This window comes from Saccostrea echinata, unplaced genomic scaffold, assembly GCF_033153115.1.
Source record: "Saccostrea echinata isolate AGI-Se365-2 ecotype Australia unplaced genomic scaffold, CSIRO_AGI_Sech_v1 ptg000015l, whole genome shotgun sequence".
NCBI lineage: Eukaryota > Metazoa > Mollusca > Bivalvia > Ostreida > Ostreidae > Saccostrea > Saccostrea echinata.
The window spans coordinates 11,763,002-11,769,827 of record NW_026889764.1 but is presented as its reverse complement, the minus strand read 5'-3'; positions in this window follow the sequence as shown (position 1 = coordinate 11,769,827).

Genomic DNA, 6,826 nt, shown 5'->3' with positions numbered 1-6,826 from the left:
ACAGCAAGAAAGAAAAGTAGTAATGGCTTTGTTGTGCATTGTATTCAGGGACAAAGAGCAAACAGGTCGTCATTTATGCTCAGTATGCTGGGAAGGGCAAAGATGTGACATATGCTGACAGGTAGGTCGACCATGCCGACTGAGAACAGTTCTTAGGTCGTGTGAAGGAATCAGCATTTAGTAATTACGAATAAAAGTTAAAAATAAATCTATGCCAATATTTTATGACAATGTGTTTCAATCAACTCAGTCAATTACATGATAAAAACAATCAACCAGTCTCTTGACCAATTTTAGCTGTTAAGGGACGCAACTCAAAAATGATGATCGGTGCCGGTATATCCATGTCTTGTTTCTATATATACATTTTCAACCAAAATATCTAGAACTCATAGGAAATGAAGTTACAATAACGTATATAATACAAAAACTGTATGAAATAAATATGTTTTGAAGAAATATTATGGTGAAAAATTATGTAGGTCCCTTTTATCAACATTTTACATAGGAAATGCATTAAGAATTGTAAAAACACTAATTTGACAAAATCTAAAAAGGAATGCTGGATTGGTAGGTAAAACGATCCAGAATATAGCCTATTTAGTACATTTAAACCTACTCAAAAGTTCTTGAAAAATTCTATACAATAACCAGGAACCTTGCCAATGTCCTTAAAAGGACTGGGATGATCAGGCCGCAGTTTCGTATTATCGAAAGTCGATACTGCATAACATAAAATTTTTATATATTATTTTTTTCATTTTTATGTACTATTTCCGAAATTTTTATGTTAATCTCCGAATTAATGTTAAGCATTACGTAAATCTAACATTCATACCTCCTTTTAAGAAAGTTTGTACTGCCACCCTCCCTTTTCTTCTCACCACAGGAAGTGATAGATAACTTTGAGAGGGATAATTAGATGAATTTAATTAATAATCATAATCTTAAATATACATGTAAAAAATTAATTTAATTTAATAAGTATCATAATTTTGAAGATACATAAAAAAAATCGATTGAAAACTGGATTAAAAGGCTTATAACCGTAAACATTCATTCATAATTTATATCCACTTTCAAGTGATTCGTGAATAATATACGAACTCACATGGAAGATTTACACCTCTGAGCAGTTACTGCGTTCAGAGAGAAAATATAAAGTTGACATGACACATGCACAGCTCCATCAACATTGTTACCAAAAAATTCTGGATGGAGTAGCGAACTTTTTCGTTCTCAATTCAACTAATATGTCAACCAAATCTTCGCCGTCTAGTACTCGTATATTCTGATATATGAGTTGTTTACAGAAGTATCTGATAATGTCCAAAAACAGGAAGATATTTGGTTGACATGTAAAGAAGAAGGTATGGTTTTAGCTTTATTGTGCCCTAAAAATTTAATGTTTTCAAAAAGTTTTGAAACTGGCTTAAATATTAGTTGAGTATATGACTGTAATAAATCGGGAAAGAATATAGCTTGATGGAGTACCATTCTGGATATATGACGTCATTAATTTGATGCATTTCTCTATTTTAAACAGAAAAAGCCTCAAAATGACCCATTTCAAGGGTTATTTTCCTTAAGAAAATAGTGTCCACAGCCGTCGGCACGTTAATTTTCAGATATGTTGTGTAAAATTCTTTGAAAAATCACATATCTCAAAATCTTTGTGGGCGATGGCTGTGGACAGTATTATCTGAAAGAAAATTCCATTGAAAATTGGTGTCTTCTGCAACTATTTAAGAAAATACGGGAAAATGCACAAGTTTATGACATCACAATTAGCATTTGGAAGGTCATGTGAGAAAAAAGATTTGTATGATCTTTCTGCATGGAATTTCAATAATTCAAAAAGCATGAGATTTAAGTTTTTACATCACTTTTGTTTTTAAGAAAAACACAGGGCAAGATTTGTATTGAAACCGTACCTTGTTCTTTAGTATTTAGTATTTTTTGTAAATGAAAGAAAATAATTTTTGGTAATGATAACCAATGAGATTTCAAAAATTTCGGAAAGTCAATGCAGCCAATCAAGCCACCGAGCTAAACCTCATTCCCCTGTAGAAGGCTAATCAGCTTTCAATGTGTCAAAGAAATACAGGAATAAATCGCGATTGTAATTTTTAAACTTCTGTGCATTGTCCCAGATTCTTGCAGTCGCAAGATAACATTGCAATTCTAATTACTTTCAAGTAATCATGTTAAAACTTCGGAATTTATCAAGCAACAACATACTTAATTCACCCAAATTTTTTTTTATCGACATACGTAAATTTTTGTTAAAGATATGATATCAGGCTATAAAATATTGGGACAACCCTCGTATATATGGCAATGACGAATTCAAATATAGTTTTCACATGAAAATGTGTTTACCAATTGAGTACCATGCTAACAATCTCATCTAGAAGCCGGGGAGAGTGTCGGATACAACACAGGGTGATCTCAAGTTGACTTAATTAAAACAGACTTATGCTGGATGTGTGGATGAAGAATTCCATCCGTTGGCGGTGATATCATAAAACGTAAAAAGGAAAAACCCGGAATTATATTGGAGCAATTAGAAAGCACATGAGATTACGTGTTAGCCTGGATTTCCAAATGTCAATGAGAAAAGAAAAGTTCAATCTCTGATCTATTTCGTAATTAAAAAAATAATCTTTCTCAAGTTCTTTGAAACCTTTTGATTTCATGTGTAAGATTTTCTTTATTCTTGTAAAAAAACATATTTTTATAGGTCCGTTGAATGTGAAAATTACTGATACTTGTTGACCATTGAAATTTGTCATGATTTAAAATATCAGAAATACTAATATCAAAATCTGTTGATGCACATCTCAATTCTTGATCAGTATAACTGAAACTCGGTGATAAAATTCGTCACTGAACATGTTATGCATATAGAAGAATCAAACATTTTCTCCCTTGTGTCAGTAAGTTTTATGCAGTATTTGTTAACAGAATTAAAATTTTTGAAATAGAGAAATACATTATATAAACGTTAATATTTAAGTTGTGTATTGAAGGATGTATCATTGATACGGAGCTTCAAACATTTTAAAAATTACCAAATCTTCCAAATGTCAATGAGGAAAATTATGTTCAGTATCAGTTTGATTTTTTTTTATTAGGTCATCTAGGGACCTTATTCAAATCTTTCTCAATATCTTTGAAACCTTTTTATTCCATGCATGTCTAGATTTTCAAAATTCATGTACGGGCAGGTCCGTTGAATATCAAATTTATGATACTAAGTGAAGTATATCATTCAAACAAGTGTTAAAAACACAAATTGTACTAAATTGTACTAGAACATATTACATAGGTCAAGACAATAATTGTAACTCGGAATCATATGAGAATACTTAAAATCAATTACTGGTACTGTGCATTTTAGATGTTTACAAGGAACAGGTTTTTGAAATATTTCAAGAAAAATTCTGGTTTGAAAAGTTGAAACATGATTTGATCAGATTCTTGCAGAAGAACTGCAATTTGCTAAATGTAGCTGGTAATGACGAATTAAAAACAAGAGGCCCATGGGCCACAACGCTCACCTGAATAACTTTGGCCCTGCTGTTCTTCACCAGACCATCTTTTTGTAATACCTATTGTGGCCCCGCCCTACCCACGGGGGTCATGATTTTAACAATTTAAAATCTACACTACCCCAGGATGTTTCCATATAAGTTTCAGCTTTACTGGCCAAGGGGTTTTTGAGAAGAAAATTTTTAAAGATTTTTCCTATACATTTCAATGTAAAAATTGGATTCCTTATTGTGGCGATACCCTACCCCCAGGGTCAAGATTTGAATAGTTTAGAATTTACGCTGCCCCAGGATGTTTCTACAAAAGTCTTAGCTTTTCTGACCAAGTGGTTCTTGAGAAGAAGATTTTTTATTCTATATATTTCAATATAAAAATTGGATTCCCTATTGTGGCTGCGCCCAGCCCCCAGGGGTCATGATTTCAACAATTTAGAATCTACAATACCCAAGGATGCTTCCACATAAGTTTCAGCTTTTCTGGCCCAATGGTTCTTGAGAAGAAGATTTTTAAAGATTTTTTCTATATATTTCAATGTAAAACTTGGATTCCCTATTGTGGCCCCGCCCTTCCCCCGGGGGTCATGATTTTAACAATTTAGAATCTACACTACCCCAGCATGCTTCCACATAAGTTTCAGCTTTTCTGGCCCAATGGTTCTTGAGAAGAATTTTAAAGATTTTTTCTATATATTTCAATGTAAAACTTGTATTCCCTATAGTGGCCCCACCCTTCATCCGGGGGTCATGATTTTAACAATTTGGAATCTACACTACCCCAGGATCCTTCCACATAAGTTTCAGCTTTTCTGGCCTAGTGGTTCTTGAGAAGAAGATTTTTTTAAATATATTTCAATGTAAAACTTGGATTCCCTATTGTGGCCCCGCCCTTCCCCCGGGGGTCATGATTTTAACAATTTAGAATCTACACTACCCCAGCATGCTTCCACATAAGTTTCGGCTTTTCTGGCCTAGTGGTTCTTGAGAAGAAGATTTTTAAAGATTTTTTCTTTATATTTCAATGTAAAACTTGGATTCCCTATTGTGGCCCCGCCCTTCCCCCGGGGGTCATGATTTTAACAAATTAGAATCTACACTACCCAAGGATGCTTCCACATAGGTTTCAGCTTTTCTGGCCTAGTGGTTCTTGAGAAGAAGATTTTTAAAGATTTTTTCTATATATTTCAATGTAAAACTTGGATTCCCTATTGTGGCCCCGCCCTTCCCCCGAGGGTCATGATTTTAACAATTTAGAATCAACACTACCCCAGAATGCATCCACATAAGTTTCAGCTTTTCTGGCCCAGTGGTTCTTGAGAAGAAGATTTTTAAATGACACCACCCTATTTTTGTCTTTTCTTGATTATCTCACCTTGTAAGGGGGTTTGGCCCTTTATTTTAACAATTTAAACTCCCCTTTACTCAAGGATGCTTTGTACCAAATTTGGTTAAAATTGGCCCAGTGGTTCTTGAGAAGAAGTTGAAAATGTGAAAAGTTTACAGACGGACGGACGACGGACAACGGGTGATCAGAAAAGCTCACTTGAGCTTTCATCTCAGGTGAGCTAAAAGTGTCCGTTCACTAAATGAATACTATGCTGACAAAATAAGTAAGTAAGTAAGTAATTTTTTTTATTACAGTGACATGTGTATTGATACAGTAATACAGTGTATTTTACAACAATAAGCTTAGTTTCTTACACCCGGCACAAAGGACCTATATGTCACTATTAATATTTTAACAATATATATATAAAGGCACATAAATGAAGATAAATTATATTAGAATGTTCCATCGAAAACGCAGCACAAATCTGAACACAATCTATCTTCACGCATGCGCATCTCATGAATCAAATTGATATATCATATGGGAAGCTGGGGAGAGTGTCGACAAAGCACAGTGGCTAAGAAACTCCAGTCCGTTGGTGGTTATATAACCTAAGTGGGAAAACTTGAAATCATTGACGCAATTCAGATGTAGCACGTGAGGTCTATAGTGTAAATTGTATGACTAACTTGTGCTTGATTAAACTTTTGTGAAAAAGTATATTTCGTTAATTCAATTGTTTTTAAGAAGAGATTCTTAAATTTGACTACTAAGGGACAGAGATATGCCTCTACCCTATATACTTTTTTGTTATTTATTTATTTATTATTTTTATTTTTATTTATTTATTTATTTATTTTGGCTTTCTCCAATGCTTTGAAAAAATCCATCATTTGAATGCCGAGGAAAGTCTTGGACACAAGGTATTCCCAAGTTGAGTTCAATATATGGGTGATGGGCGTCAAAGGAATTCCCGTCAGTTGGCGGTTATGTCAAAAACATGAAAGAGAAAAAAGGGGGTTATTGACACAATAAGAAAGCACGCAAGATAAAGGGATTGGCTATAATTCAATGATTTCAATGAAAAAAGAAAATTTCCAAGTTTCTTGAATTTTTTTTATCATGCAAACATCTCAGGAAACCTTTTAACTTCATGCATGATTAGATTTTCTCTACATGTAAATTCTTGTATAAGTTATCCGATGAATGTGAAATCATTGATACTAGTATATATATATATATATATATATATATATATATATATATATATATATATATATATATATATATATATATGTATGTATGTATGTATGTATATACATATGTATATCATAAAATTTTATCATGAGCTAAAATATCAGAAATACTAGTGGAACATGCATAGGGCCATCTTAAACAAAATGTTTGGTCGCCCTCTCCCGACCGGCTTGCTAAAAAGGCCCCGACTCAAAACTTTTTTAACCTCCAGGAAACAAGTATTTTTTTTATTTATTCTGGAAAATAGATTTTAGATATTTAGATTGAAACTGAAATTTTCTGAGGAAAAAAAATAGAAATTTTTTTTCATCCTGAGTCGGGAGAGGGCAAACAAACCGCATTATTTTAAAGTTGTCCTAGACACTTTCTCAATTACGTCGATGTTGTTAGGAGAGAAAATTTATCAGCACAGTTTACAATTTTAAAATATTAAAGTTCATTATATTGTATTTTATTTCTTATCTCGGTTAATTGCTAATGTTTTGTATTTAAAAGTATTATCTTTAATAGTAATCATCAACCATTTTTCTACGGTCCAAATATTTTTTTTTTAGTATTTATTTATTTAACATGCCTATCAAGTAACAACAATAATTACATTATTAAATGCAAAGACCTCAGCAGGCATATTTCCTGGTATTTCCCACAATCGTTCAAAAACCTATGATTAACAGACGGACGGAATTTC